This window comes from Balaenoptera borealis (assembly GCF_965194805.1).
Source record: "Balaenoptera borealis genome assembly, chromosome: 6".
NCBI classification, from domain to species: Eukaryota; Metazoa; Chordata; class Mammalia; order Artiodactyla; family Balaenopteridae; genus Balaenoptera; species Balaenoptera borealis.
The window spans coordinates 4,643,586-4,666,184 of NC_138863.1; the positions used below are offsets into that span (position 1 = coordinate 4,643,586).

General features: G+C 46.8%; 1 protein-coding gene and 1 long non-coding RNA gene across 11 annotated transcripts in view; both read right to left on the reverse strand.

Annotated features, from left to right (window-relative positions):
• Positions 1-2,969, reverse strand: part of LOC309630410 — a 30,022-nt gene extending 27,053 nt beyond the window's left edge. The window contains exon 1 of the long non-coding RNA XR_014245651.1: positions 2,886-2,969. This is a non-coding gene — a long non-coding RNA (uncharacterized lncRNA). The remainder of the gene's footprint in view (positions 1-2,885) is intronic.
• The window catches only part of AGAP1 (ArfGAP with GTPase domain, ankyrin repeat and PH domain 1), a 551,343-nt gene that overhangs the window by 43,705 nt on the left and 485,039 nt on the right, over positions 1-22,599 (reverse strand). The window lies entirely within an intron of this gene.

A 22,599-nucleotide genomic window follows, 5' to 3' on the forward strand; every position in this document is an offset into this window, starting at 1 on the left:
AATCCAGGGGGATTTGGGCACAGCAAGACGAGATAATGCTGCATACCATTTACTGACCGGGCTGGGGGGCTGTCACTGCAGGGGCTTTACACACTTCTGGAGCTCAGGTAGGACACACGAAGCACACATTCTCGCCTCCAGGGTACGGGCAAGGACACCAAGGTCCCGAGAGGCTGAAGGACTTGCCCAAAGTTGCACAGCTGGCGAGTGGGGGGGAAGCCAGGCAGACTTCTTAGTAACATGGCACTGGACTGCTGCGACCGACGAAAGCAAGTGGCAGAGCCTGGGAGGACCCGATGGGGACAAGCAGAGAAACCAGAGCCAGTCTCTAAGCTTTGCTCCCTCACCTTTACCGGCTCGGCCTGCTCGCCAAGGTGCAGGCCGGCTTCTCTCCCGAGGCCCCGAGAGGCCCATCTCCACAGGGTTCCAGGCACCTCCTCGCTGTTCCTCGGCCAGGGGTGGCCTCGTGGGTCACCTGCGCACCTTCCTCCTGGACGTGGACTCTTTGCTCCCCCTCCGCACACCCTGAATCGGTGGGTGTCAGCCAGAGCCTCTGCACCTTGCTCCGTGTTCCAACCGCCCGGGGAACTTGTGAAATGCCTCTAAGCTCAACCTCGCCTGCATCCAGTCGTGAGCTCTGGTGGCGCTGGCGGTGTTAGGTGACTCCAATGAGCGGCGGGTGCCGAGAGGGTCCCAGAGCAGCAGCCCCGGCCTCACCTGGGAGCTTGTCAGGACTTCCCCTGTCCTATCCCAGGTCCCTCGAGTCAGAAACTCGGGGGCTGGGGCCCAGCCACCTGGGCTCTGACAAGCGCTGCAGGTGATTCTGATGCCTGCCCAGGCTGAGAACCACTGCTTTCGGGAGGGTTTCTTCACTTTGGCACAGTGATATCTTGGTCTGGACAGTTCTCTGCTGTGAGGGCTGTCTGTGCATCGCAGGGTGTGCAACAGCATTCCTGGCCTCTGCCCACTGGAGGCCAGCAACATCCCCGCGCCCCAGGTGAGGACAACCTCAAACGTCTCCGGTCGTCGCTAAATGTCCCCCGAGACTTGAGGACACGGGGAGGGGAAGGGGAAGCTGGGACGAAGTGAGAGAGTGGCATGGACATATATGCACTACCAAATGTAAAATAGATAGCTAGTGGGAAGCAGCCGCATAGCACAGGGAGATCAGCTCCGTGCTTTGTGACCACCTAGAGGGGTGGGATAGGGAGGGTGGGAGGGAGACGCAAGAGGGAGGGGATACGGGGATATATGTATATGTATAGCTGATTCACTCTGTTATACAGCAGAAACTAACACACCATTGTAAAGCAATTATACTCCAATTAAAGATGTTAAAAAATAAATAATACATAAATAAAATAAATAAATAAATAAATAAATAAATGTATGTCCCCCCGAGGGGCAGAATCAGCCCCAGGTGAGAGCCTCGCTCTAGGTAAGGCCCCAGCACACAGAGCAGGGGTTCCTGACCTGCGACACACAGTTTAACGCCTGGGAGGAGGGCATGGGGCTTTATAAAATGCCAGTGTCCAGGCTCGACTGGCATAGTCTGGTTAGAGGGGCCTGGAGAGAGGCCGTAGACCCCCAGCGGATCTCACGTGTAGTCGGGGCCATGAAGAGGCCCACAGGTGATTGTGAGGGAAAGCCACGTTTGTGGCCCAGATAAAAAAGCATGATCTGCTCTACATGCTGATGAAGAAAGACAAATTCCAGAAGATTAAGTGCTTTCCGTGCTGTGACAGACCCTGAAATTGAGACCGGGTTACTTAATAACCATTCCCAGGTTATTCTGCAAGTAAGACATTTATATGTGAGTATCCCTGTAAGGTCTTTGCAGGAGACTAACTTATAAAACCAAGAGCGTCATAATCTGACATCCCACCCCATCGCTGTTCCACAATTCGAGAGGGCAAACACCGCCTCTGTTCTCACGAGATGTCTAGACCCACAAGGTTGAAAATGGTGGCCACTGGCCACATAGGACCACAGGACGCCTGAAGTGGGCAAGTCTGAATGAAGGTGGGCTGTGTGAAACAAGAGACCGGGTTTCAAAGTCTTAGTATCAAAGAAGAATGTATCTATCTCATTATTACTTTTAGATATTGATTACTATGTTGAAATAACAATTTAGAGATAATGGGTGAATTCATCATATCTTTAAAATTACTTCCCAGGTTCTTCTGACTCTTTAAGATGCGGCTAATAGAACTTTTTTTTTAAAAACATCTTGGGAACTTTTAAATTATTTTGTTTTTTTTGGCTGCGGTGCACAGCTTGTGCGATCTCAGTTCCCCCACCAGGGATTGAACCCGTGCCCTCGGCAGTGAAAGCATGGAGTCCTAACCACTGGATCGCCGGGTAATTCCCTAGAAAGTTTAAAATGATATACGTGGACCACATTATACTTCTGGACAGTGCTGGTGTAGACAGTGGTGAGGATGGGTGGGAAATTTGAGGAGAAAATGTAAGACCGTTCTCAAAGAGAAGGAACTGTTTTCTGAGCAATGCAAAAGAAAAGGCCAGGTTAGGTGAGGTTCCTCCCTCCTGCGGGTCTGTGTGCAATCTGCTCCTGGAGGTGGGCAGGGACAGCCGTTTGAAGGAGAATCACCGTGACCATGAGCAATGGCACCTGTGGACAATTCTCAACCACTGGATAATTCCAAAATCCGGCTTGGCTTTTAGAGCTGAGAGGAACTCCCCCTTGGTGTGGCAGCCATACACAGCTGGGGCATCCCAACCTGCTCTGCCAAGGAGGCTGCCAAGGGTTTTGAGAGGGCTCTGGAAAAGGAGGGGCAGCATAGAGACTCCAAGGCAAAGTTAGGAAACAACCCCTCCCCCCTGCATTCCTTGTCACCTTTTTCTTCTTTTATTAAAACTCTCACCTTTAATTAATCTCTTCCAGAGAAATTAAGCCCAATCGGCCTCACTAAGCTGTTCAAAGTCAGTGAGCTTAGCATGGCACAGGGAGGTCAGCTCGGTGCTTTGTGACCACCTAGAGGGGTGGGATAAAGAGGGTGGGAGGGAGATGCAAGAGGGAGGAGATAGGGGGATATACGTATGCATATAGCTGATTCACTTTGTTATACAGCGGAAACTAGCACAACACCTTAAAGCAATTATACTCCAATATAGGATGCTGGTCCTAGCCACCAGCCCCACCCCCTCCCCTGGCAATCCAGCCTCAGGGACGAAAAAGAGAAGCACCAAGTCCTCTTACAAAAGAGGAAACTGAGGCCTGGGGAGGGCTTGTTTTAAGGCTGTGCGGCTCAAGTCCGAGCATTATGCCTCCTCCAGTGCTTTTAGCACAGGGCCACGGCCAGCGGGTACCAGGGCGCAGACAAGGGTGCCCTTTGTATGGCACCACCCGCCAGTCTCACTCTGTGTGAAAAGCACGGTCACGTGCATGCCATTCACACCAAGAACACACCCTGCTCCTTCAAAGGTTTCAATCTCATAGACATTGTATAAAAAAATCTAACCACAATTTTAAAATGGTAGAAAATTAGAAAGTAAAGATAAGCAATAAATAAGTCAAAACCCTATCCCCCAGAAAATAAAAAATAACAATTTGGGGTACATTCTAATTTATAAGATGCTTTTAACTTAATATACGGTGACCCCCTCTCTGGGTTACTACGTTTTCAGCTGCATCATTTTTAGAGGCTTCAAAATATTTCACTGTATATACTATATACTGTAATCACCTACACATTTAATATTTTGTAAATAGATAACATTATTTATATACGAAAGAAAATACAATTTATTTGATCATCTATTTTGGATTGATGCTTTATTTAAAAATTTTTGACTATTATGAACAACAATTCAGTGAGTACTTTTGCAATGAAATTTTTTCACACAGCCTTCATTTTTTAAGGATAAATGTTAGGAGAAGAACTGCTGGGTCAAAAAGCATGTCCTCTCAGCTTCACATGTGAATTCTACCAAACATTCAAAGAAGATTTAATGCCTATTCTTTTCAAACTCTTCCAAAATATTGAAGAGAATGCTTCCTAACTCATTTTAGGAGGCCAATATTACCTGATACCAAAACCAGACAAAAACAATACACAAAAAGAAAATTACAGGCCAATATCTCTGATAAGCCTAGGTGCAAAATCCTCAACAATCAGTGTGATGCACTACATTAACAACATGAAGGATAAAAATCATATGATCCTCTCAATAGATGCAGAAAAAGCATGTGACAAAACTCAACACCGTTTTATGATAAAATAAGTATAGAAGGAATGTACCGCAACATAAGAAAGGCCATATATGACAAACCCACAGCTAACATCATACTCAATGGTGAAAAACTCAAAGCTATCCCTCTAAGATCAGGAACAAGACAAGGATGTCCATTCTCACCATTCTTATTCAAGATAGTATTGGAAGTCCTAGCCAGAGCAATTAGGCAAGAAAAAGAAATAAAAGGCATTCAAAACAGAAAGGAAGAAATAAAACTGTCACTATTTGCAGATGACATGATTTTATATATAGAAAGCCCTGAAGACTCCACAAAAAAAAACTATGAGAAATAATAAATGAATACAGTAAGTTGCAGGGTACAAAATCAATATACAAAAAAATCTGCATTTCTATACACTAACAATGAACTAGCAGAAAGAGAAATTTAGAAAACAATCCTATTTACAATTGTAACAAAAATAATAAAATACCTAGGAATAAATTTAACCAAGGAGGTGAAAACATGTACACTGAAAACTGTAAGACACTGTTGAAAGAAACCGAAGAAAACACAAAGAAATGGAAAGATATTCCACACTCATGGATTGGAAGAATTAATATTGTTAAAGTGTGCTATTACTTAAAGCAATCTAAAGACAATGCAATCTCTATCAAAATCCCAATGACATTTTTCACAGAATTAGAACAAAGAATCTTAACTTACGTGGAACCACAAAAGACCCCAAATAGCCAAAGCAATACTGAGAAAAGAGAACAAAACTGGAGGTATCATACTCCCTGATTTCAAATTATATTACACAGCCATAGTAATTAATAGCATGGTATTATGAGCCCTCCCCAGGTCTCAGTTTCCTCTTTTGTCGGAAAATAGACACATAGATCGATGGAAAAGAATTGAGAGCCCAGAAATAAACCTACACTTATATGGACAATTAATTTACGAAAAGGAGCAAAGAACATACAGTGGAGGAAGGATATTCTCTTCAATAAATGGTGTTGAGAAAACTGGACAGCCAGATGCAAAAGAATTAAACTAGACCACTATCTCACACCATATACAAAAATCAATGCAAAATGGATTGAAGACTTGAATGTAAGACCTGAAACCATAAAATTCCTGGAAGAAAACATGGGTAGTATATTCTTTGACATCAGTCTTAGCGATATCTTTCTGCATATGTCTCCCCAGGCAAGGGAAACAAAAGCAAAAATAAACAAATGGGACCACATCAAACTAAAAACCTGCTCAGCAAAGGAAACCATCAACAAAACAAGAAGACAACTTACCAAATGGGAGAAGATATTTGCAAATCATATAGCTGATAAGGGGTTAATACCCCAAATATATAAAGAAATCATACAACTCAACAACAACAACAAAACCAAACAACCTGATTTAAAAAAGGGCACAGGAGCTGAACAGACATTTTTCCAAAGAAGACACACAGTTGGCCAACAGGCATATGAAAAAAATGTTCAACATCACTAATTACTAGGGAAATGCAAATCAAAACCATAGTAAGCTATCACCTCACACCTGTTAGAATGGCTATCATGAAACAGGCAAGAAATAACAAGTGTTGGCAGGGATGTGGAGAAAAGGGAACCCTCATACACAGTTGGTGGGAATGTAAACTGGTACAGCCACTCTGGAAAACAGTATGGAGATTCCTCAAAAAATTAAGAATAGAACTACCATATGATTCAGCTATTCTACTGCATACTTCTGGGTATTTACACAAAGAATACAAAAATACTAATTCAAAAAGATATATGTACCCCTATGTTCACCGCAGCGTTATTTACCATAGCCAAGGTATGGAAGCAACCTAAGTGCCCACTGATGAATAAATGGATAAAGAAGATGTTATAAATACACACACACAAACACACACACACACAAAGGACTATGACTTAGCCATAAAAAAGATGAAATCTTGCCACCTGCAACAACATGAATGGACCTTGAGGGTACTACGCTAAGTGAAATAAATCAGATTGAGAAAGACAAATACCGTATGATTTCACTCACATGTGGAATATACAAAGGAAAAGAAGAAACCAAACCAACCAAACCAAGCCAAACATGTAGATACAGAGAACAGAGGAATGGTTACCAGAGAGGAAGAAGGGGGAGGAGATGAAACAGGTAAAGGGATTCAACTGTACGGTGATGGATGGAAACTTTCAGTGTCCAACACGCTGTAGTGTACACAGAATTCAAAATATAAAAAATGTCAGAAAAATTAGGAGTTTGGGATTAACAGCTACATATTACTATATATAAAATAAACAAATGACCTACTGTATAGCACAGGGAACTATATTCAGTATCTTGTAATAACCTACAATGGAAAAGAATCTGAAAAAGAATATATATATAAAAAAACGGAATCACTCTGCTGTACACCTGAAACTAGCACAACATTGTAAATTAACTATATTTCAATAAAAAAAAATGGTTAAGAAAAATGAAATACAATGTGGTATACATGAAACTTATATAATGTTATAAGCCAACGGTACCTCAATTAAAAAAAAAAAAAAAAAAAAAGCTGTCCTTTTAAAGATGTCCTTTTTCATGCCATGTTCTTTCCAGGAAGGTTTTCCCAATTTTTACTCTTACCAGCAGTGTTGGCAGGGGGAGGGAGGGGCTGAGGGCACATTTCCACGAAACCCTGGCCAACAAGAAGCATCACTATTTTCGGAAACATAACTATCTTTTTTACCCATCAGATGTTGCACACTGATTGGCAGCTAATTATTTGACGCCAGTAAGAGTCACTCCATTTTATCGGAACGTACACGACATGCCCTTCTCTTTGCCAGGCCAGCTATGGCAGAAGACCGATGGCTGACCTTGAAAGTCCAGCGGCCGTGACTCGGAACACGGTGTAAAATACCCCAGGGATGGTCACTGCTCTTTGGCTTCTGTGACATGAAAATGAAATGATTTTCTGATACATGAAAATCACTTGGGATTCCTGAGTCTCGCCTTATAGGTACAAAACATGAAGGTTGTAAAGGATGCAAAAGATGTCTAAGAGATAAGCCTGCTTGCCCAGCATCAAAGGAGAAATATCACTTCATTCTCTTCTTCACATATGTGCCACTCACAGTCTTGGTCACAGAATTTAGCCCATAGTAACATATATTATTTTACACTACATCGTAAGAAAATAATTGAATTGTCTTTCCAGAAACATCCTTCCTGTTTGTCCCAAAGGGGTTGGCACAGTACAAGTATTACTACAGATACTGATGACATTTTCTGATCACTCATTTGATTTAGGACCTTGTAGCCAATATGACGTGTGTACGCTGTAATTTTTACATGAGCTTGTTCAACTTGACCCTAAAGTACGTGAACTTGTAGAAATTTTTCCCCTTTAAACGCTCGGTGATTTTTCCTTAGAAAAACTATAGATGACATTTATCTAGAACTCAGACCTTGATTTAGAAGATTAGGTATTCAGCACGGTGCCACACATACTGCTCGTTCAATCCTTAAAATCAGGCTACGAGGCAGGTACTACAATTATCCCTACTTCGCAGATGGGGCAACTGAGGTCAAACACAGAGGTCAAACAGCCCAGGATACACAGCAAGTCAGTGGCAAACTGAGATTTGACCCTGGTCAGTTGAACCTGAGCCTGAACTTGAACCTCAGCTTCGGAACCAGACCCACCTGGACACGTACCAGGCTTGGTACATGCATCTGACGTGTACCGAGCTCTTAGGTCTTAGTGATTAAAAAATTAAAAAAAAATTAAAAACCACCATTGATGAGAAACTGTATTTCAGATATGCCTTTGAAAGAATAAAGCGTGCCAAAAAAAAAATACCACTGATAGAACCCCAATCCTTTTCAGTACATTTTTTGAGGAATAGATGTCAGCCACAAGAACAGTACGTACCCCATAATGCTATTTACATAAATTTCTAGAAAAGGCAAAACTAATCTTGTCCTGATAGAGAGCAAATCCATGACCATTGCTTAACAGAGAGATTAACTGGAAAGGGTACGAGGCCACTTCCTGGGGCAGGAGAAATATACCAATAGGGGTGTGGGTTACACACGTGCATGTGGTTGTCAAAGCTGCTGGAACTCTTGGCTCCCTCAGATGTGCAATGTACTGTATGTGGAATACACCTTGATATAAATGTTTAAAAATGACCCCTCCCACCTCACTAAATCATCCAATAATTGCGAGATTTCATGCTTTATCTCAACAATCCCGAAAGGACACTTTGAATGAGTCTTTTGTCCACACTTGGACTGAGAATAAGATATTCGAGTGACTGGTATGGGCCTTGCACGTTCAGGGCGTCCTGCAAGCCAAAGCATCCTGCAGTCTGTGCTTTAGTAAACGGATCTGCAAAGTGAGTGGCCTTTCCTGAGCTTGGGAAGGGTGGCCCTGTGATGACAGGGAAAGACAGTGTGGACCAGGGGTCAGGCCAGGGGAGCAGGGTTTTGCAGGATGCACGGGCAAGTCACGCTGGGAAGCACAGTCACCAAGGTCACGAGCAGTGACGCTGACATCACTGGACACACGCTGACGTGGGGTCCTCCTGACCACGAGATAACTACTCCATCAAATCTCAGCAGAAGCACCATGGGGAAAAGCCACGGTGACCTGCAAGTTTGTCTTCAGTGACCAAAGGAGTGTCCCAGCAGATGAGGAGTTTGATGGACAGCACTAGGGCCAGGGAAGGCCACGCTAAAGCCAGTGCTGGAACATTGGTCCTCGGTCCCTCATTAAACCACCGCCCAGCTGGCCATCACAGGACTCTGGGACTCAGCATGTGGCAACTGTCAGAAGATTCCCCCCTTTTTTTTTTTTTTTTTTTTTAAACACTATTTTATTTATTTTATTTATTTATGGCTGTGTTGGGTCTTCGTTTCTGTGCGAGGGCTTTCTCTAGTTGTGGCAAGTGGGGGCCACTCTTCATCGCGGTGCGCGGGGCCTCTCATTATCGCAGCCTCTCTTGTTGCGGAGCACAGGCTCCAGACGCGCAGGCTCAGTAATTGTGGCTCACGGGCCTAGTTGCTCCGTGGCATGTGGGATCTTCCCAGACCAGGGTTCGAACCCGTGTCCCCTGCATTGGCAGGCAGATTCTCAACCACTGCGCCACCAGGGAAGCCCAAGATTCCCCCTTTTTAAAAGGACCAGGGAGACGGGCTGTTCCAGCAACAACTGGACCCCACTCCCTCGCCTTGGGAAACAGGATTTCACTGTCAATATGCACATTAAAAGTGTTGTTCCTGTTTCTATGTGCTCTGGCCCCCGTGGTGCTCCTTTCGATAATCACCCAAGTGTCGGCGGGCTGGCCAAACACCATCTCTGTTCTGCAGAGAGCCCGACAGAGCGTTAGCAACATGTCAGCAAAGCTTTCCAGGCTGCCTGTGAACAGATCGTTTAGGGGAGCGTCCTTTGATGACTGCTTCACAGCCAGATGAAACCCAACGGCAGGGGGGGGGTGTGTTTCAGAAATAAGGCGCGACCGGTGGGTGCAGGGGACCGAGCAGGCGCGACAATGCGGTGAACGACACACAGGGAACCGCAGGCTCCTAGCTCAAAGCCAGTGGCCGTGTTCCTTGCCCTTGAATAAGTCATTCAGCCTCCCCCTGCACCACAATTTCCAAACCACATGTGCAAACATCAGGGACAGAGTCCTTTTCAAACTTGTGTTGAAACCAGGGACATTTCAGGAAGCCGTGATAAGGTCGGATGTTCACGTCCATCTCACCAGAGTGCATCTACCTCCAGGAGATGAACCGCCTGATTTCTGTCTGTAGAAAATCTGACTTGAGAAGCTGCTGCTGAGGCAAGGCCGCCTGCTGGGTTCCCCTTCTTCCCTCCACCTGCTCTGTGGCCAGGGGAGGATCTAAGTCCCTTGCCGCCTCCCTGGGGCCTGACTCTCTGCCCACAGTCCTTGTTTCCTACGTCACGTTCTTTGCCCACTTAGAGGGATGCGCTGGATGAACACAGCTGGCTTTACCTGGCCTAGTAGGTTTTAGGTGAGGGTACCAGTCAGTGTCTGGAGGGACCTCGGTAGGTTTGGGAAGCTGCATATCAGCATTTACAGAGGAGGGCAGGCGAGGCCCAGAGGTCAGGTTCCACGCCAGCACAGTGGCAAGGACAGCTGTGCCGTCCGGTGGCCGCAGACCACACCCCTTAGCGCCCGGTGTAGCATCACCTGCTCCAGCTCCCCAATGCCCTGGGGAGAGCATCCTGGCAGCCCCCCACCCCCGGCCAGCAGCCTCCTCATCTGCATGTGCTCCTCCCACGGCTCTGCACGGCCCCAGGCTACCTCCCTGGAGAGTCCCGGGGAGAAAGGCAGGGAGTTAATCCTGGGTGACCGTCAGACCTCGAGACTCATCTCTTAGCAGATGTGGCTCATTTGACAGCGTGGCTGCAGGTTAAAGAGGGCAGAAAATGACTCTGGAGCGAGGCTTGGCCTTCATCTTGTCCCAGAACAACCCTCCTCCACCCGCTCCATCCACACCTGGGCCCTCGTGCCTCCCCTCGAGCTCGGACGATGACCTGGGAGCCGCCACCCCTCTCGGTCCCACTCTGCCCCCGTCAGGTGCTGCGGGGCAGGTGAGAGGTGCTGCTGGGTCACCGGAGGGGCCCACCTTCCCCAGGTCCCACCTCCCAATGCCTCCACCCTGCCCGGGGTGTGGGGAGACAGGGTCCAAGAGTGCTCCGGATAATGAGGTGGGCTAGACTCACACCCGGGGGAAAGCAGGACACACCTGCCACCTTTCAGGTGACCAGGTCAGAGGCAGGAGTCAGGAGCAAGGCACGCAGAGAAGCGGGGCTGGAAGGACGGAGGAAGGCGCCTGGTCGGCCCTCATCTCGGCCTCCACCCCTGCTGCAGCAGGAAGACGAGTCAGCGCCTCTGCGGGCTTCCCTTGCATCTTCCCATCGGAACGCACAAGCACCTCGGGAAGCAGGCACTACTGCTCCCAGTTTACAGATGACAAGACTGAGGCCTGGCCGTGGTCTGCTAACTTGCTGCTGGGGGCGGCGCGAGGACCAGAACCCAGCTGGGGCCATTTCCATAGCTACTGCCTCTGTCCTCTCCCGAGAGCTGCTGTGCGAAGCTTCCACCACAGACGGACGGAAGAGAAAAGCCATGATGCTTGTTATCTTGGTTTATCTTTAAAATACACTTCCGAAAGCATCTTTCCTGACCTCCAGATGCTTTAGGAGACTAACCTGATTAGGAATGGGTGTTCCTGAAGTGACAGCAACAATACCGCTTGGGGCCTGGCAGTTTGCTCGTCACCTTCCAGGAGCCTCTCCAGGACCACGAACCAGCCTCCCGGCTTTCTCTCTGCCTGTCTCCCTGCCCTTGTCCAGCGGGCTTGCTCCCAACTTCACCTGCTCACCAGGAGATTTCTTCCAAGCAAGGAGGCTGCTGTCAGGAAGAAAACCTTCCGCGCCTGGGTTACAAGCCTAAGCGAGCTCGATATTTCCAGTAAGCACCACAAAATGCCTCCCTTCCCTGCTCCTTCCTCACACAAAGTGCTCGAAGGACTCTCCTCTCCCAAAGCAGACGTGGAGTCCAAGGCACAGGCAGGCTGCAGACTTGACAAAGCCGACTAGTGATGCCTCACCTCGAGGAGGAAGGTGGGTATGACCAACACGCATCTGGGGAAATTAGAACTCAGTGCATCAAGATGGAGATTAAGGAGACTGACCAGTGGTCCCTTGGTGTTTGCTGAGGCTGAACAATAAACTAAAAATGTTGGCTGTCGTGTTTCTGGCCACCATTCTCCACCACGTTCAGAGGGCATCACGGTCCCCAAGCAGCTGAAAGAGGACAACGTGCCACATGGCAGGGGGTGGGCGTGGGAGAGCGTGAGGCCCCGCCCCAAGCTGATATGGGTGGGAGGCGGGGGTGGGGGTGGGGGGACACAGGCACAGACATGCTGCCACCTGGTCATCCTGCGTCCTGCGGAGCCTGATGGCAGCTGTACTGTGTCTCACTGTTGTCCAGTGTCACATGCAGTTCCCTTCAGTCACCGACCCCACAACAGCCCAGCAGCAAAGCCCTGAGGCTCAGAGTGTGGGCTTTGGGGGCAAACTCCCTGTCACCAAGTACCTGCTGTGTGACCTCCGTGTCCTCAGCTATACCCTGGGGACAACTGCAGCTTTCCAAGGGGTTTCCTGGAGACTTAGCGATCCGGATGCCGTGTAAGAACTCAGCGGCTGCGCTCGGGGCCGTTAGGAGGCCAGGGGCTGCTATAACTCATGGGTGGGCCAGCGCTGGAGGGGCTGGCCCGCCCGCCCCAGGTGCTGTTGGAAGTGGGCAGGCAGCGGATGAGCTGGCACATTTGGTCTTTGCAGCGCCGATGGGCCACGTCCATCATGGAGGTTGTGCTTTGCAGGGAGCACGGAGAACACCAGCCTTCTCCAGCTGCTAGGGATACGCTCCTGCCGCCCCGGGCCTTGGGGGCTCAGCTCGTCTCTGGCCTTGATGGCTTTAGTGTGATGGGTGTGAGAGGCCAAGGTCGCCTTGCTTTGGGCCATAAGATCTCTAGCTGGAAAGGCCTCTCATAAGCCCCATGACCACGTAAGAGGCAGCGGCCTGCGTGGATCACCACACATTCATGGTCATCACCGAACACGTGGGCCCAGCTGGGGGCGTTTTAACTCTTCTGAGCGCAGGACCTCACAGGTGTCACAGAACATCCCAGGAGCTTCCTGCACCGGACGTGTCTCTCCTCACCGCTTCTTGGCTCTTGGTGCTTTGCCATCTTGGAAATGGTTCCTAAACATAACAAGGATTGCATTCTAATCCCTCACCACTACCTCCCAATCACAGAGACTCTTCTCCCCTCGACACGGACTTCACGTGGAAAGGGCACTCCGCTTTGTGACATCAGGGTCTAGGGATAAACGCGTCCTCTCCTGATAGGGTGGAGGTCTCCTCTGTCAGGACTGCTGATGAAATTACGTCCAGGTGCCCCCCCCCCAACATGGCACGGACACTGGTTCTTGTTCCACTGTGGAGAACGGGGTTGATCAACGGGGTTGATCTTCTTTGTCAAGAAGAAACCTGGTCATTAGAAACCGAAACTGTCCACAGACACAACTGTAACAGAAGGATTGAGAATTTTAAAATCACAGATGATTTTCTGCTGTTCCCACTGGATTAGAGCAGCCTCGATGGGATTGGAATCCGACTTTTACCTCCTCTGTCCCAGGGACACTGCTTCCGTAAACAGTGCTAGGATGCCCTAGGCCATACAGGTCTCCAGACCGTCTTCCGACTGTTAAGTGAGTCTGGGTTGCACACAGCCGTACGGGGCTGTGCGTCTTACTCCATCTTTTAACTGTGATGTCATGGCATAATCTCTAAGTATTGACGTCAGCCCTGTTTCGTGTGTGGATGGACACTCCACGGAACCTTTGGCTGGCCACTTGCTTTCTCTTCCCTTTTATCTGCCATGCGGCATAGCCCCAACATTAGTTTTGGGAAACAAATAATTAAAAATACAAGCTCTCAAGGATTTATTGAGCCTCTATTATGGTTCCTCTGAAACCCTACGGAATAGGTCATCATTCTTATTTTCATTTAACGCATCTGGAAAGGTAGAGTCTGACATTCTAGAATGAGAACGTATTCGTCTTCCTTGATTTATCCATTCCACACGCCCAGGAGAAATCTCCGGGGAAAGTAACTGGATTCTTAGAGGCCTTCGCACGAGTTCTTTAGAAGACGCTAATGATCTCAGGAGGTGAGGGCTGTTTTGGGTCGCCTCTTCCTTGCTCCGTAGCAGGGGTGCTACTGGCATTCTGGGCAAAGCAATTCTCGCTTTTGTAGGACCGTCTGGGGCTTCAGGATCTCAGGCCCCTAGGACTAAATGACAGTCATACCCACCCCCCATCCCCCGCCCCATGGTCATTTCCAAATGCTTCCTGGGCTGAAAACCACCAGAGGGTTGAGAAGGGCTGGCACAAGGACCGTGGTCATTTGCAGACAGAATTCCATGCTCCCAAGCCCTGCAGTCGACTTCTCTTCGGTGCCTCCAGGTGACCAGTCTGTGACCTAAGTTCAGCCTGCTCCCGGGCACTGTGTGAGATTATAGGAGTCACCTTCCCTGCCTGGGGTTCTCTTCTCTGATCTTAAACGCAGACGTCTCCTAATTTCACTAAGATCGTGAGGATCAGTGTGAAAACACATGGGGCAGCACGTGGAGGTCGTTGAGGAGAAAGTCACAGCTAAGTCACCACGGTTACGTGTTCGTCCTCAAGGGTCATTTGCATAAGATCACGCACATTACAGATGCTTTTCATGTGAGTCCTAAGATTGAGTGTTGTGTGCTCCAGGTAATGTTTATCTTCCGGACCCCAGGTTGATGACATTTTGTATCAGTTACAAATGACATTTAATGATTTGAAGCTTTAGTGCTGCTGCCACTGCTGTGCCCACTCTCCAGGGCCTCAAGCAATTTCTTGGAGAAATCGGGACTCTGAAGCTGGGAGAAGCTTGCTTTGTCCTGCTGGCTTGGGATGGTACACCCTGAAGCCCAGGGACCCTGCTCCAAAGCCACGACCGGACAGGCAAGGCTGGGCCTCGGCCATGCTTGACCACCTCGTCAAAACCATGGGGCATAAACGGGTGCAATGTCCACCTTTATTAACACGAAATCAAACTGCCAGGATTTTACGGCTGAAATTACCTTTTATTTGCTCTGCCTGTCATTTAAAGGCCTCGCCATCCACCCAATGGCCCAAGAGAGAAAACTAAGTATCACCTTGGATGCTTGTCCTTCCCCCAGGCCCCCAGCTGGGGTGAGCCCTGATGATGTTATGCCCCCGAGATCCCTTTGGTCCAAATGCCTCCTGAGGAAGGGCTGTGCAGCCGGCAGGACCTGGGTTGCATTCTGGTTCCTGCATTCACAGGCTGAGTTTCTCAGGCAGTTTCCTTGTCTATTAAAGGGGGAAAGACACCGGTTTGTCCTGTGGATTCCAGGAGCCAATGGCTGTGACATGCCTGGCCTCTCAAGGCTCTGGAAGGCCCTCATATCACTGATTATCACTGATTCCAACTCACCAATTCACCTGGACATGACGCACCTCTTTCTACCTGGCCTCACCCTCCTTTGGCCTGCCCCCGCAAGTGCAGGGGGTTTTGGCAGCAGTGCAAATCCTGCTCAGAGCTCTATGCTGGACGAGCCCCTCTCCCAGCTCCCCCAGCTCCCCGAGCCAGATGAAGGGCAGACATGCTGGCCAGGCCCACCTTCCCCCACCATCCGGCTTCAGCCACCCTCGTGTGTTTCTGCCTCTGTGCCCAGAATGTTCCCTCTTTGTGGAATGCCCTGCCCCATCTGTTCTCCTTGGAAATTCCTTCTTTTTTTAAAAAAAATTGACACAATTCATATGCTTTTTCACATTTCCTACAATTCATGCTGTAAATGTGTAGGCTCTGGTGGACTTTTAGTTTATTTACAAGATTGTAGAGCCCTCGCCATCATGGAAATGCAGAAAATTTTCATTATCTCCCCCCCCCAAAAAACCTGTACTCTTTAAGCAGTCACTCCCTGGACACCACTGCCCTTCATCCCCCAGCCCCTGGCAATCACTAAACTACCTTCCATCTCTACGGATCTGCCTACTCTGGCCACTCCATATGGATGGAATAATACAATACGTGGTCTTCTGTGTCTGGCTCCTTTCACTTAGTATAATGTTTGCAAGGTTCATCCAAGTTGCAGCAGCATGTATGGTACTTTATTGTTTTTTGTGTCTGAATAACATTCCATTGTATGGATGTACCATCTTTTGTTTACCCATTCATCATTAAAATTTTTAATTTTATTTTATTGAAGCATAGTTGGTGTATATCCATCATTTGATGGACATTTGGTTTGTTTTCACTTTTTGGCCATTATGAATAATGCTTCTATGAACACTCATGTACAAGTTTTTGCATGGACATGTGTTTTCATTTCTCTTAGGTATATACATAGAAGAGGAATTGCTCGGTCGTACGGTAAGTCTATGTTTAACTTTTGAAGGAACTGCCAGACTGTTTTCCAAAGTGGCTGTGTCATTTAACATACCCACTAGCAGTACATGAGGGTTCATATTTCTGTACATTCCCACCAACACCTGCCACTGACCTTCTTTTTTATTATGGCCATCTTAGTGAGTGTGTAGTAGTATCTCAGTGTGGGTTGACTTGCATTTCCCTAATCAGTAATGATGTCTGGCATCTTTTCATGTGCTTATTGGGTATTTGTATATCTTCTTTAGAGAAATGTCTATTCCAATCCTTTGCACGTTTTAAAACTGAGTTACTTGTCTTCTGTTGCTGAACTGTATACATTCTTTATACATTCTGCGTATTAGACTCTTATTCAATATATGGTTTTCAAATATTTTCACTCATTCTCTGTTTTCAATTTCTTGATATTGTCCTTTGAAGCACTAAAATTTTTAATTTTGATGAAGTCCAATTTATCTATTTTATTTCTCTATTTTCTTCTAAAAGTTTTATAGTTTCAGTTTTTACACTTAGGTCTTTGACTCATTTGGAGTTAGTTTTTGTATACGCCACGAGATGGGGTCTAAGCTTCATTCTTTTGTATGTGGATGTCTAGTTGTCTCAGCGCCACCTGTTGAAGGACTATTCTCTCCCCAATGAATTGTTGAAAATCAATTAACCATAGAGGGACGAGCTTATTTCAGGACTTTCAATTCTATACCATCAATCTATATGTCTATTCTTATGTCAATATCACAATCTTGGATTATTGTAGTTTTGTAGTAAGTTTTGAAATCAGGATATACGAGTGCTCCAACTTTGTTACTCCTTTTCAAGATTGTTTTGCCTATCTGAAGGTCTTGTGAATTTCCATATAAACTGTAGGATCAGCTTGTCCATTTATGCAAAAAAAAAATCTGTAATTCTGAAAGGGATTGTGTTGAATCTATACATCATTTGGGGAGTGCTATCTTAGCAATATTAAGTCTTCTAATCCATGAACATGGATGTCTTGCCAATTATTTAGGTCTTCCTTAATTTCTCTCAAAGATGCTTTGTAGTTTTCAGTATATAGGTTAAATTTATTCTTGAGTATATTAATATTGTAAATGGAATTGTCCATTTCTCATGTATAGAAGTACAACTGAATTTTGTATATTCCTGAGGTCCTTTATTAGCTCTAATAGTTTATTTTGAATTCCTTTAGATTTTCTATATATAAGATCACATCATCTGCAAATATAATTTCACCTTCTTCCCTTCTAATCTGAATGCCTTTGGTTTCTTTCTCTTGCCTAATTCTCTGACTCGAACTTCAATGATGAAGAAAAGCGTTGACAGTGGATGTCCTTGTCTTGTTCCTGATCTTAAGCAGGGAGCTTTCAGTACTTTACCATTAAGTTTGATGTTAGCTGTGGGTTTTTCATAGACACCCTTTATTAGGTTGAGGAAGTTTCTTTTTATTCCTACTTTGCTGTGTGTTTGTATCATGAAGGGGTATTGAATTCTGTCAAATGTATTTTCTGCATCTCTTGAAATGAGTGTGTAGCATTTGTCCTTTATTCTATTAATGTGGTATACTACTTTGACAGATTTTTGTGTGTTGAACCAACCTTGCATTCCTGGGGAAAATGACATTTGATCACAGTATATAATCTTCTAGTAATGGGGGCAGACAAAGAGATGTTCTCTGTGGGTTGTAGCACCTTTGAGATGGCATATTGGATATAGAGTACGGTAAAGAAAGAGGACAGATACCTGGGTCTTAAGAAATGAGGAATAAAGTCCAGGGACTTGGGCTAAGACAGTGAGAGGGACTCCAGGCGGGTTGTGGGCATTTGTGTATACTGCTTGGTGTAGACCAGTGCTTCTCAAACTTTAATATGCATAAGAATCACCTAGAAAGTTAAAACACATCGTTGGGTCCCACCACAGGGATACGCTTGGAATGGAGTCCAAGAACGTGCCTTGCTGATGCTGCAATAAACCACGGTACAAAGCAAAAATAAACCCGGACCACATATTCCACATCAGCAGACCCTCCCCAGCACCTGAGAGCGCACGGGCCACTTGCCTCTCTCACCGCCAGCATGCAGGACCCAGGCACAAAGCTGACTGAGTTTTCCAGATAAAGAGCCCAGGAAACTTCATAAATAGTATTTTCTTTTAGCATTAAATCTACATAATTAAGTGGGTGGACTAATGACTAGTTTCAACTTACAAATGAGAAAATGCCCTGGTTTTTAAAAATCAAAATCACAGAAGATGCTGGCTATGAAACCAGGACTAGAAATCCTCTGGTCTGGCTCCATATTTCATCACGCAGATAATAAATACGATTGTGAAGCTTTTGGAAATACAAGCTAAATGTTTTCAACAGACAGCGTTGGGTCAGGGACATGAACAGAGGGAGGTTCAGGCAGGAGAAGGATGTGGTTCCGTGAAAAGCTGGGGCTCGAACCGTGTGACTACGTTGTCTGATCTGTATATTTAGGTCTCAGCACTGTCTTCCAGAGGAGCTCTAAGGATTAGCACTGACTGCAGAAAATTAAGACCTTAGAATCATGACTGAGTGACTTGATCAGGTTTGCTGTATGAATGCAAACTAAAATGAATGATGCTTTATTATCTTTAAGTTACCATGAATGAGGCTACTCGATTTTATAAGTGGAAAGGCATTGTAGTTATGCTATTATACATAATAAATTTACAGTAATAATATATAAACACCGACACACTAATGGCTGGTAGGAGTATGAGCTGGGGCCAAGGGGAGGAGAGGGAACGTATACTGGTAAACACAGTGGTACCTCTAGATGCCACAGTTGACCATGGGATGTGGCCATATGATGCTGAGCAGAAAGAGGACGGGAGCAGCAGAAGGACCAGGGATGAGTGTCAGGAGTCAGGTCCTGGGTTCAAGCGATCTGTCCCTTAGTCCCGGGTGACCCTAGACAAATGACTCCAGGACCCTGACCTCACAGTCTTCTCACGTGGGAAACTGGGGTCATCCCATGTCGTAGGATGGCTCTGTCCTAAGAAAAAGCACCCAGTACACTGTGAACTCTGGACCCAGGTTTGTTTGCTTCTGTCTCTTCTTCATTGTTATGAAGAAGAAAGCAGGACCCTCCTCAGAAGAGAGAAGGTTTCTGGTGCAAAATGATCAAAACACCACTGAGAGAAATGACCTTCTGGAAAATGCTCTACTTTTGGAGGAATCAAAACAGAGGCAGTTGTTTTAGAGTATTTATAGGCCCCTGTTTAGAAGGGCTCCCATGATCTAGAATTCAAGTCTAACAGTTCGCCTCCACATTACATTGCCTCATCTATGGACGCGGGCTCAGAAGTGGTCAGGGCACCTACAAGCAACTGATGCTGGCAGATGACTAGCATTTTCAGCTACCAATGATAATAAAAATTCTTAAAAATAAAAAAATTCCTTGATTGTCTCCATGGCTACATTTCAGAGAGTAAATGAGAGGGGTTTTCAACCCAAGACAGCTCTCCGGTCGCAAAGCCGGCTACCACATTTGGTTTCCTGCAGGATCAAATAAAAGACAGGTTTGTGTGTGGCAGGAGGACGTAATAAACCAACAGCACCATTTCATCCATCTGCTTCAAAGGCAACTGGAAGGAACAGTTATGCTGCAGAACGCGGATCACATTTTACTTCACCTTATGGAGGATCTTGTTAGATCCACCTTTCTTATAATTAGGGCTCGTCTATCCTGAGAGCTTAATCGGAGAGCACTGCCGATGCGCAGATCCCCTCCACGCTCCCTGCCTGCAGTTTACCAGGGGAACTGCTCTAGCTGTTGTCAACCGTAATCTACAGCTATTATTTTCGAGGCAGTGTTAATGCACGTCTCATGTGTACATTTCCCTAACTGACTTAATATTGATAGTGGAATATTTCTGATCTGGGTGCAGAGCTCGGGTAAACCCAAGCATATTTAGCAACGTGCTAATGAGGACCATCCGGTCAAAGAGGGTGGCTGAGTTACGGCTCTCGGGGTCTGATTCCAAGGCGGCCTACTCCGAGAAGTCCCTAAAATATCTTAAGTCAAATCCGAGGTCCCCGAGCAGCTGTTGGGTTTGCAGAGCCGCGGACGTGTGAACTTTATTGGCAGTAAATGTCGCTCCTGCATGCGGATGGTGTGCCTGCAAACCCAGGGCTCCTCGGAGCCTGCCACTGTCCCCGCTCACTCAGGACACTGTCCCCGCCTGGACCCGAGGCCGGGAGGGTGGGCCCCGCTCCGGCGGCTGGGGCCAGGGCATGCCCGCTGACAGGCGCGCCACGATGACGGAAATGCACTCTGAGTTGCAATTAGTGGCACTGTCATTTTCGGGGGCTCCTGCCAATTAATTAAGCCTGTCAAACAGAAAAACCACAGTGCTCACATGATAATTTATATTGGAAGAGACTAGCCTCATGGAGCACAGCGGCTCCCTCTGCAAACAGAATTCTCCCTCCGAGCATGGAAATACATAAGAGAAAATAAATAAAATAAAACAACAACAACAACACAAAAGGGTGGATGGAGGGGAGGTGGAGATGGGGTCCTGCACGGGGAAGAAGAAAGTGAGGCCGCCCTTGTTATAATTGTTAACTCTGATCGCCAGAGTCGAAGACAGGCTGATTAAAACTCCAAACGAGCCCCCAGCTCCCTGAACCCTCTGCGTCCATCCGGGATGATAGAATCAGGAGTTTATTCATACCATTAAGCCCCAGAGAACTTAATTGAAAGAAGAGCACAGCCCGGACCTTGACAAGCGGGAGGTCACAGTAATTGCTGCCGGACATATTTAACATTAAGATAATCAGGCCATTAATTACCCTTTGGATCATTAAATCAGCCAGTTGCAAAATGAAATTTCTGCCTCTATTACTCACTTGAGAGACCACAGGGGTGGCCTTTAATTTATCAGTGAGCTTGAGATACAAAGGCTGGGGCTGGGGGAGGGCAGGCGGGGAGGGGGCCGAGCGGTGGCAGTGGCAGCGGCGGCAGGGCATCAATCCGCCATGCTCGGTGATCCTGGCAAATTAACTAGGTAAGATAACCTCCGCTTCCAAAGGCAGAAGCTGGGGGTATGTAAATAGATGAGGGCAGACAGGGAGATCAGAGTCTGCACACCACTTAGCAGGATAATAAAGGAAATCATCCTTGATTATCAGTGCTAATTTGGACACTGCCGGTAGCTTGTTATGCGTGTTCTGAGTAGCATTTAATTAATTCAATTGCTTGTTAATGAGGGAAGTGACATGTGGGGAGCAGATGCCACCCAACTGCAGATGGGTTCTGGTCATCACTGCAAAGTCCTTTTTTTTTTTTTTCCCCCCTATTTCTCCCCCTGCCCATTTTTCTTTTTTTTAAGGAAAGAAAATAGGAGAAGGTGTCAAGCATAGAGGAACACTCCAAAGAGACAAAACACTGACCTCAGCAGGGCCAAGAACTGTTGAAAAATAATAAGATGAGACAATCCTGGGACCGCGTGGGTCCTTATGTTCCCTGAGGCCACATTTGGATCAGTGCATCTTTATGCCAGAAATTTGAGCCTGAGATTACTATATTGTGATCTTATGATCAAACCTAACGAGACAGAGACGTGGCCAAGTGGTGCTGCTTTTAATATCTCAGAGTTAGCGGTGGGGATCCAATTATTTTCAGTTTGGATACATTTCCCCTTTATCAATATCTCCATGTGCATAAATAAGATGAAAGTGGCGTTCGGAAATCAAAAGGACACGGAACTTGGATCACCGGGCAGACTCGCTCCGCCTGGAAGCGAGCAGCCAGTCTCTCCCACGCAGATTTCTGACGTCCGGCCCCCAATCTTCCTCCTGAAGTGACATCTTTTTAGAGGTTAAACACAAGAGGGGAGTTTAGGGGCGCAGGTGAACTGACAAATAACGAAACCCGGAGAAAGGATGCTAAGAGAGGGAAGGGAACATACGCTAAATCAGCAAACTCGGTCCCCTTCCATGTGGGATCAAAGAGGTGACGGGTGATTTCAGTTGGGCCTAGAGCTTCTCCCGGGGGCTCTTTCATGGAATTGAGGACACAGCTCTCTACTTCCAGGTTCCTTTGATTTCCTAGACCAAATCGGCAGGCCCCAAACCACCTTGTAAACAGGATACCTGCCCTGAAATGCAAAGAGCAACTGGTCCCTGGTCCCTCCTGGGCCAAAGCCCTCGAATCGGAGACACAAAGATGGAAGATGAAGAGAGAAAGCCGCACACAGCCCAGCTGAGCTCGGCTTCTGCCAGGAGGAATGCGGCTCCAGAAAGCTCCGATCGGTCCTGGTGGGAAATTATTTTCCCTGCAGTCAATCGAGAAAGCTTCTAAGTGAAAGGGGGATGAGAATCAAGAAGAA